Below are 11,299 nucleotides of genomic sequence, written 5' to 3'. Positions count from 1 at the left end.
TTTCCCCAAAGAACTCTCCGATACCCTCCTGCGATAGTCCAGGCCAGTGGTGGCTTCAGGGAAATTTGATTTGCTTCATCTTTAAAGTGGAACCTGCCCAAATTCGCATTTTCTGAAATACGCAGAAATTCACATTAATCTGAATTTTTCGACGTAGTTGTCCAACCAGGCTATGTTTACCAAAGTGTATGTATCGGGCAGAAATGAGTATGAATGTGGATATTTGGGTGAAAATGACGTACGAAAGTGCATTATATTGCTTGCAAAAAAATGTGTGGATTAGTGAAAATTGCATACGGCAATGTCTTTAGTAGGAGAAATTCACATTAAAATGCTGCTGAATTTTCATGAGGATTTCTTTTTAATAAAAAAATTTCACTAATCCACACTTTTTTTTTGCAAGCAATATAATGCACTTTCGCGTGCCATTTTGTATGACAAATTGCTGGGAGGGAAATGTGGAGAGCTGTATTTAAGACTCAAAGAACGAGAAACTAAGGGAACTGAAATTGACAGATCCTTCGCTACTGCCTACCTTCCTCCCCAAGCAATGAATTATGCCTTCTTTCACAGGCAAAGAAACCTTTTGAGAAATGGGCACAGCACTAGTGTCAGGGGGATCTGCCAGGACCAGAGGCCCCCCTTTCCTCCGACATGCCCTAAAAAATGGGGTAGGGAAATGTACAACCCTGAGGCTGGTGTAGTTATTTACCCTCCAACTGGGGGGAATGCTGCCTTCTTGCTTTGTACCATGCCAGTGGGAGCGTGGCATGGCTTTGTAATGGTTTGTCTCCCTTGGATTCTCCCTGCCCTGCTCCATAGGACTGCTTGGCTGCAATCCTATACAAATGGGCCTAGCAGCAAGCCCCACTGATACACCTGAAAGATCGCCTCACCCCTTATATGTTGGGTTACCACCGGGGAGAGGCAGGCAGGCCCCCAGCTTGCTCCAGCCACCAGCCGGCAGCTGGATGATCACCGGTGTCCCTTGGAACAGCATCAATCAATGACACGAGCCTCAGATACATTTAGAGACGCGTACACAGTCTATCAGCAAAGTGTGTAAATCTTCTCACAGCAGAAGAGGCGGACAGAGCCATGTGTAAGCAGTATACTACAGCATTTTTTTCAGCAGTGGGAACAAAAGAAAAAACATGTCTGCTTCCCTTTGTGTCCAGCAAAACAGCAGCAAGCAAAAGCTATATACAAACGGAAGTTCCCAGCAGACGCTGGAAGTAAACAGGCATGTGACACACAACAGTCATGCCTGTCCCCTTTTGAGGTGGAACGGAACCACATCCTAACATTATAAACCTAATCGGACACTGCAGTCTGCAGGTGAGGGCCTCCTGCAAATACAATATTCTCATCAGCTCCAGCCAAGGATAGGGCTGGCCCTAGACATTTAGTGTCAAGTACGGGAGTTGCCCTCTCCCTTCTGGTGGCTCACTGATAACAATTAACAAGCATTTGGTGGCTTTATAGTCCTTTTATTACAACATTCTGTTACCAGCACAAACGGACAACCCTCTGCAAGGATATCAGTTGCCTACTCTGACTCCTCCCCACTTCCGCAACAAGAAGCGTGCCAACAGGAAGTTCCTCCCCCCCTGCGTCTCCTTTGTTGTCTGACACGCTCAGACCTCCGAGCTGGGGGGGAGGGAGGGTGTCGTCCCCCCACTCTCTATTGATGTATCGCCCAGCTGTTCCCTCCCTTTTGGTTGCTTAGCTACTGTCTCATAGCTGGGTAGCTCCTCTCTCAACAGTGCAGCTTCTGTTTCTGCCTGACTCTCTGCTTCTGGAAACGCTGGAATAATAATAATAATAATAATAATAATAATAATAATAATAATATTTATACCCCACCCATCTGGCTGGGCTTCCCCAGCCACTCTGGGTGGCTACCAACAAAATATTAAAATACAGTAATGCATCAAACATTAAAAGCTTCCCTAAACAGGGATGGTGAATATTCCCCCTCCTCTTTTGCTAGGAACTGATCTCCCTGCGATTGCATTCCCCAATCTTCTGATCCAGACCAGCTCCTGAGATTTTGGCATCTGAGGTAGACCCCAAAACGGGACCCTCCTCCCCACCAGAGGAGGAGAGGGAAGAGAAAATCTACATCAGGAACAAGGGGGAGAAGAAAGAGCAACATTGGGCTCCGTTTATGTGAAGTTGAGAAGAAAGAGTACGGATGGGCATGTAAAGAGTGCATTCCTTTACTAGAGAGTTTGCTGTCTCACACATCTAGCTCCAGGTTAGAGGAAGAGTCCCCTAATTTCTCATTCTTAGAAATCTACTAGCATGCACAAAGTGGACATGGGGGACACATTCTGCACATGGAAATGAGACGACATCATCCTGATAAAGGCCTCATGCTTTCTGGTGCTGACTCCTGGTGCAATGCATATATTTAATAATAATAATAAAAAGAATCTTGCAAGAGTTTTCACTGTTCTTCTTGAGCCGTGCTCTCACCCCCCCCCATTCCTCCTTTGTGACTCAGACCATGGAACGACTGAATTTGATCTTCGGTTATTGTCCTCCCGCCAGCCTCACATTTGCTTTCTATTTCTGGATCTGCCAGCGCAGCACATTATAGTCTGAAAGAGAAGGAGGGGAAAGAGCAGCTTCTCTTCTCATCCCTCCTTTTCCCTCCTCCACCTCCCTTTCCCTTTCCCTACAATAACAGATTTTGCTGTCCAAAGGATTGCCCAGACCAGCTCTTGCCACCTCACTGAATGGCACCAGGAAAAGCAATAATTGGGCCACCCATTTTCCCAACCTGGTTCACCCCCCCCCCCCCAAGTATGTTCTTTTTTTGAACATAAGGAACAGCAGCTAAACAGCTATGCCTATGATCATGTGAACTGCTTTGAAATTAGGGTGGATGTGGAATATCTCAAATTTCAAGACCCCGGGAATTTTTTCCCTTCCCAGTCTTGCAGAATTTGTTTTAAGAAGCAATGCTGGTCTGCGTTTCGAGCGATCCTCTCGTCAAACCACCTCCTCCCCAAATATGCCGAATAGCAAAAGCGCAGGGTGGAACTCAAGGCTGGCTGAGCTTTTTTGCTTGGGGTTTGGGCAAGAAAGGTGGGGCAAACCCCCTAGAATCTATTCTATGGCTTCTCAAACTATGCAGAGACCTCCCTTTTTTTGGGGGGGGGCAGGAAGTATGGCATTAAGACCGAGGGCAGGATAGGATCCTGCGGCAAGTGCAGTGGCCCCATCAGGCCAAGACTTTGGGGGCAGATGTCCAGGGGCCCCTACTCAGCAGAACGACCAGGGAGATGCCAATATATAGCAAGGCTGGTGAACCACATTTTGAAGCAGGTGAAGTCATAGAAATTGTACGAGCCTAGGACTTGCCGATCAGAAGGTCGGCGGTTCGAATCCCCGCGATGGGGTGAGCTCCCGTTGCTCGGTCCCTGCTCCTGCTAACCTAGCAGTTCGAAAGCACGCCAAAGTGCAAGTAGATAAATAGGTACCACTCCGGCGGGAAGGTAAACGGTGTTTCCGTGTGCTGCTCTGGTTCGCCAGAAGCGGCTTAGTCATGCTGGCCACATGACCCGGAAGCTGTATGCCGGCTCCCTCAGCCAATAAAGTGAGAGTCGGTCACGACTGGACCTAATGGTCAGGGGTCCCTTTACCTTTAAGAGAGGCCCTCTTAAAGCTAATATGTAAGGCTAAGAGGTACAGTGGTACCTTGGGTTACATGCGCTTCAGGTTACATACGCTTCAGGTTAAAGACTCCGCTAACCCAAAAAGATTACTTCGGGTTAAGAACTTTGCTTCAGGATGAGAACAGAAATCGTGCTCCAGCAGCATGGCGGCAACAGGAGGCCCTATTAGCTAAAGTGGTGCTTCAGGTTAAGAACAGCTTCAGGTTAAGAATGGACCTCCGGAATGAATTAAGTACTTAACCCGAGGTACCACTGTACTATTTCTGGGTTAGCGGAGTCTGTAACCTGAAGCGTCTGTAACCCGGGGTCCCACCGTACAGAATATTTCCACCGGTCAAGTGGAGAGTCTTTTTCTCCCCACCCTGATCTGCCATGAAACCTTAGTGGGTTGGAGGATTGGGGCCTCCTGATGAATCTACATCACAGCCCACCCACTCCAGGATGCCGGTGTTGGAATTAATATCCCAGTCCTCAGATCTTCACAAGTCGCAACAAGCTTTAGGTATGCTGCACACAAGTATATGGGGTGTCAGAGGAGGGGCAGTACCTCTGGTGGGGAACACGTCATGCTCCTTCTGGGGAGGTTTGTCCACCTATGGTCCTCACCCTGATCTCAGCTCTCACCTGTGGCTCCTAGAAGCTGCCAGCATGCCACACCCCGGGAAATGGCTTCGACTGCCCGGCTAAACCAGGTGAGGGTAGCTGATGGGTCTCAAAACCCTCAGTGAGTTAGAGACTTCTCTGCATGCAAAGACAAACTCCGGCAGATTGAGTGGACAAGTAGAGGGTCCAATGGTGAAGAAGCTGGAGAACGGGGCCTTTTCTGCAGTGGCTCTCCATTTGCGGAATGCTCTCCCCAGGGAGGTTCACCTGACACCTTCATTATATATATTTTAGGCACCAGGTGAAAATGTTCTTCTTCAACCAGGCCTTGGGCTGATCAATATTCTACAGTCAAACCTCGGTTCTCAAATGCAATCTGTTCTGGAAGACTGTTGGGCTTCCGAAATGTTTGACAACCGAGGCGCAGCTTTTGACTGGTTGTAAGAGGTTCCTGCAGTCAAGCGGAAGCCGCGTCAGACATTCGGCTTCCAAAAAAATGTTTGACAACTGGAGCATTTACTTCTGGGTTTTTGGCGTTTGGGAGCCAAAATGTTCCAAAACGGAGCCGTTCGGGAACGAAGGTTTGATTGTACAGACTTTTTAATGTGTCTGTGGGAAAGGGTGTGTGTGTGTTTGTTTTACTGTTTTGTTTTTAATTATTTACAGTGGTACCTTGGGTTACAGATGCTTCAGGTTACAGACTCCGCTAACCCAGAAATAGTACTTCAGGTTAAGAACTTTACCTCAGGATGAGAACAGAAATCGCGCGGCGGCAGCGGGAGGCCCCATTAGCCAAAGTGGTACCTCAGGTTAAGAACAGTTTCAGGTTAAGAACCACCCTGAGATCTTATGATGAAGGGCGGAATATTATTAACAACAACAACAACAACTATGATGATGATGATGATGATGACTCTGCTGGTGCTCTTTTCTCCATGCAATGCTCGTCTTGGACTGAAGAATGTCCACTTGAGGTGATAGAGGAGTTTATCAAATTCAGTCCTGGCCTTCAGTTCCCTTCGCCGTTGCTCCTTTGAGGACAGAAACAGCCTCTCCTCTCAAACAGTAGATGCGGTGTTTATAAAGATACAAAAACATTAATGTCTGGGAGAAAAACATGTCATTAAAGTCACTGCAGCGATGACACACAGATACAGGAATTTGGGCCTTTCCTGTTTCTGTGCAACGTTGCAGCAAATGTTCAGCGGTGGCCATCCATTTCTTGCGGGGGGTATAGAGGAACCTTCCCAACACAAGAAGCATTTCTTATCTGAGGACATTGCATTTCCCGAATACTTAAAGTCTGCAGGGTTAGCCAACCTGGTGCCCTCCAGATGTCATAGAATCCCAGAACTGTAGAGTTGAAAGGGACCACGAGGGTAATCTGGTCCAACCCCTGTTGGACTCCAGTTCCCATCAGCCCCCAACAGCATAGCCATTGGTCAGGGATGATGGGAGCTGTAGTCCAGCAACTTCTCCAAGGCACACATTGGCCACCCTTCTTTGTTTGCTACTTCTTCACTTGCAACCTCAAATGTCAGGCTCACGTTTGGGATAGGCTGACAGCCTGTGTCAATGATGCATGTGTCCATTCGCAAATCCGTTCCATCTCATTTTCCCGCTAATCTGTGAATACTTAATTTCTCAGTGTATGCATTTTTAAACAATTTCATCCCAGCATCCATTTTTTTTAACAAAACCACACGTTTTGGAATGTTTTTGAACCAAGAAGGGTATTGCAAAATTCAAGAATGTGTGAGATCCAAAGGCTAAGTTAACGTTCCAATCTACGCAATAGCCCAGGAGATGCAGAACACACCAGAATGGATAAAAATTGAATTCCTCTAGCATCCCCGGTTCACACATTGCTGGGGATTCTGGAGCATGTGCAGAGTTCACACACTGGGAGCAAGTCTGTTTCTGGTTGCTCAGTGAATTGCACCTTGCCCTGCTTGCGAATCCCAGCGATGCTCTCTGTACATGCTCAGATACCTTCTTTGATACTCCAAACACCCCAGCATTGATCCCTGCATGTCGGCCTGATTCTGGCAGTAAGCAAGTTGACAGGCTTGTGTTTTTCCATTGCTGGTCCTGGCCCAATCCTTTCCCTCTCTACTTCAAGAATTTCAATAGGGACAAATGTAAGGTTCTGCTGTTGGGCAGGAAGAACCAGATGCACAAATATAAGATGGGAGACAACTGGGTTACTAGCAGTACATGTTAAAAGGATCCAGTGGTCTTCGTACACCACAAACTTAACATGAGTCAACAATGTGATGCAGCAGCAAAAAAGACCAGTGCTCTTCTAGGCTGCATCAACAGAAGTATAGTGTCCAGATCAAGGGAAGTCTTTGTCCGACTCTATTCTGGTCAGACCACAACTGGAATACTGTGCCCAATTCTGGGCACCACAAATTTAAGAAGGATACTGACAAGCTGGGACGTGTACAGAGGAGGGCAACCAAGATGATCAAGGGTCTGGAAACCAAGCCTTATGAGGAATGGTTGAAGGAGCTGGGTAGGTTTAGCCTGGAAAAGAGGAGACTGAAAGGAGGTGAAAGCCTTCTGAGATATAATATACAATGAAATGAAAAAGGTTTTCAATTTTATTTTTTTTAATAAATTTTTATTAGAAACTTAAACAAAACATGTTATCCAAAAATATCACATCCTTAATTTTCTCCATTTTCCTCCCTCCCCCCACCCTCCCATAAAGAACCGCCCCCCGCCCTCAGTTCCAATCTTTGATTTCTCTGTGAATACTGTTCTCTGCATGTTACAAAATTGTATGAATCCTTAAATTGTCTAATTGATTATTGTCAATAAAGAGTTTGTCTTTATTCAAAACCTGCCAAGGAGTCCAATGCACTTTGTTGCATCATCAAGTACTTTGTAAAGGGTTCCCATTCATCTTTGAAATCACAGTTGTCCTTGTCCCGTAGCTTATGTGTCAGTTTTGACAGTTCTGCATAATCCATCAATTTCTCTTGCCATGATTCTTTAGTTGGGATTTCTTCGTTCTTCCAACCTTGTGCTATTAAATGAACAAGGTTTTTACATATAACTTAAGTAAAAAAGAGGGGGTTTTTTTGTTAGGGTTCATTGGAGAGGAAATTCAGAAAAAAGACGTAAATTTGTTTATGTATGCCACAACAGCTGCAAGAATACTCCTGGCCCAGAAATGGAAGCAGCAGGAACTTCCTACATTGGAAGAATGGCAGATAAAGATGGTAGAATATGTGGAGATGGCAAAGCTGATGGGGAAGATCTGGAATCGGCGAAACGAACTGTTTCAGAAGGACTGGAGCAAATTTATACTTTATATGAAAGAAAATTGTAAATATTTGAAACATTTGTAGGTTTGAATTGAAATGCTTTGTAGTGTGAAAATAAGGAACCGATTTACATATAAGGAGGCGATTTCTAAAAAAAGAAGATATAAAGTAAAAAAGTGGCTATAGAAATGCAAGAATTTACTAAAAGATGTTTGGAAGTCAGAAAGAGGGAGGGAAGGAAGTCGATGCTCTGTCTGAGCAATGCTTTATGTTATAGATTTGTGTAATGAAATGTAATTAAATATGGAAAACTCAATAAAAATCATTTATAAAAAAAAAAAGGTAAAGAGGAGGCTGAGATGAGATATGATGTGATTCTGATATTAAAACTGCTGTGTCGGTCCATTTCCTTCAGTGTTACACACACAAATCCTTTCCTATTCATGTACTTCATGTACTTATTTCATGTACTTATTTCTCAAACTCAGATTGGTCCTTGTGTTTCCAATGCTATTTTTCTAGGAAAAGAGGTGCTGCAGCTCTTAGAATTGCAACGGCACCCACCTGAGACAGGAGCTCAGCTCCGGCTTAAAAAAAAGCCGTGCATATACATTATACATATGCATAACAACATATATTTTTTAATGATTCTCTCTGTGTGTGTGGTTTCAGCACTTCTTAATTTGACTGTAAGCCACTTTGAGTCTCTTTCAGGGGAAAAGGTAGGGTGTCAATACGTAGGTAAACACCTCCTGTGTTTTCAGCGGCATGGAGTTCTTGGGCCCACTGTCTGGTTCCGCCACACCCTGATTCTGCTTGGAGTCCTTTCCTTCCTGGCTTCACAGCCAGCGATGTTTTGCTCTTTGGACTGCACTGTGGCAACGGCAACAAGCTTGTCACCAACTAATCAGGCCAGATGCCAACAGGGCACCATGACCGGTGCCTGACACTGCTGAGGTGGTGAAACACTGCCATTCCTGGGAGAAAAGTGTCGCGACGGTGCTTCACGACTTACTGAAGTGCTCTGCGGACTTACACCGGAAGACAAACCAAAATCTTCGCAATGCAAGGTTTTAAAGCTCATAAATTGGGGGCAGGCTTGGCACCAACACCCGGTGTCTGTGGGCAGTTAGGTAAAGGTAAAAGGACCCCTGACCATTAGGTCCAGTCGTGACCGACTCTGGGGTTGCTGCGCTCATCTCGCTTTATTGGCCGAGGGAGCTGGCATACAGCTTCCGGGTCATGTGGCCAGCATGACTAAGCCGCTTCTGGCAAACCAGAGCAGCGCACGGAAATGCCGTTTTACCTTCCCACCGGAGCGGTACCTATTTATCTACTTACACTTTGACGCGCTTTTGAACTGCTAGGTTGGCAGGAGCAGGGACTGAGCAACGGGAGCTCACCCCGTCGCGGGGATTCGAACCGCCGACCTTCTGATCGGCAAGTCCTAGGCTCTGTGGTTTAACCCACAGTGCCACCTGCGTCCCTATGAGATATGACAGCCATTTTCAAATATCTCAAGGGCTGTCACATGGAAGATGGAGCAAACTTGCTTCCTCCTGCTCTGGAGGACAGGACTCAAACCAATAGCTTCAAGTGACAAGAAAAGGCGATTCCAACGAAACACCAGGGGAAAGTTTCTGACAGTAAGAGCTGTTTGACAGTGGAACAGTCTCACCTGGGAGGTTATGGACTCTCCTTCCGTGGAGGTTATTAAGCAGTGGTTGGGCAGCCATCTGAAATAGATGCTTCAGCTGAGATTTCTGCATTGCATGGGGTTGGAGTAGATGACCCTTCCAAGGTTACAATTCTGTGATGCAAATGGAGGGCATCTAAACTAATGGAAAAGAGGGGTTTTGATGTCCCCCACCCAGCAGGGCTTCTGGATGGAGGAGGCCAGAGCCTAGAGCTGTAGCTGGACTGTGAAAAGAGAGCTGCAGGGATGGGCTCCCGCCTGGAAGCAGAAGGACCGCACTTGTTTCTGATTAGCCTCTCTTGGCAAGCTTTGTGGAAAAAATAGCTTAAAAAGTCAGAAAGCTTTAAAACAAATGTCGCAGACAGGAGGAGGGGGAGGGAATTATAGGAGGAAGAGAAAAGGGGGAGGAAGAGTTGGGAAAGTATATAAAATGGAGAATGGAAGCGGAGGAAGACTGCAACTGTTGAACCCTGCTTCAGCTAAGCACACTTACTTGGAAATTAGTCTCATGGAACTCAACGAGGCTTGCTTCTCTGAGTAGACACATATATAGGATTGCAGCTCACTTCTGGCATTCTATCGGGTTTTTAAATTTGGGCGAGCCTGCTCACCGCTTGTCTGTTGAAACCTTTACCCGGTGCTTTTCAACTGCCAGAAAAGGGGAAAAAATATTCTCTTTTATTCCCTCGTTTGTACTTCAGAGGCTACCAAATTCTGTAAAGGCCAGGATGTCTTAGAGGAAGCAATCTCGTTCTTCCTCTCTCGGGCGCGTGCGCGTGCGCGTGCATACACACATTCAAGAATAAAACGAAAACCCGGGATAAATTAACAAAAATAAAACCATCTGCTTATGGAAACAGATCACTCCAGCTGCAAATTTTCAAGCAACACTTGGGTATTATTGGATGTCTGTGTGCAAGCAGGGATCTTTCACGGGGTATATTTTGACCAGTAAGAGACTCAGAGCCAAAACAGACATGACGCAAGAGATTTGTCTTTTTCTTTCTTTTTCTTATTTAAGCTTAATTCTACATGTACAGAATTAAGGCTACACAAGCGAAGGAGATGGTGGACATCTCAGCTTTGCAAAATCAGTTAAATTGCAGCTCATTTTTAGAACTCAGCTCAGCTCCCCTTCTTCATATAACAGGATGGTCAGAAGGAACTGGGGTGGAAAACACTGTGATAGATTAGATAGATAGATAGATAGATAGATAGATAGATAGATAGATGATAGAGAGATGATAGATAGATACAGTGCTTTTTTCTGGGGGTGGGGACGCAGGGGGACCCATACCCCTAAACATTTTGTGAATCTAAGTTTGGCCTCATTGAGGGGTGGGATTTCAATATGAGTAGGAAAACGAGAATATCCCTAAACTTTTTTTTTAAGAAGAAAAGCACTAGATAGATGATGATAGATAGATAGATGATGATAGATAGATAGATTAGATAGATAGATAGATAGATAGATAGATAGATAGATAGATGATAGATAGATAGATAGATAGATAGATGATAGATAGATAGATAGATAGATAGATAGATAGATAGATAGATAGATATAGATGATAGATAGATGATAGATAGATATAGATGATAGATAGATAGATAGATAGATAGATGATAGATGATAGATGATAGATGATGATAGATAGATAGATAATTGATAGATAGATAGATGATAGATAAATAGATGATAGATAGATAGATAGATAGATAGATGATAGATGATAGATGATAGATGATAGATGATAGATGATAGATGATAGATGATAGATGATAGATAGATAGATAGATGATAGATAGATAGATAGATAGATAGATAGATAGATAGATAGATGATAGATAGATAGATAGATAGATAGATGATAGATAGATATAGATGATAAATGATAGATGATAGATAGATAGATAGATAGATAGATAGATAGATAGATAGATAGATAGATAGATAGATGATAGATGATAGATAGATGATAGATAGATAGAGATAGATGATGATGATAGATGATAGATAGATAGATAGATGATGATAG

The sequence above is a fragment of the Podarcis muralis genome, chromosome 13, assembly GCF_964188315.1.
Source record: "Podarcis muralis chromosome 13, rPodMur119.hap1.1, whole genome shotgun sequence".
Lineage (NCBI taxonomy): Eukaryota > Metazoa > Chordata > Lepidosauria > Squamata > Lacertidae > Podarcis > Podarcis muralis.
This window is presented reverse-complemented; position numbering follows the sequence as displayed.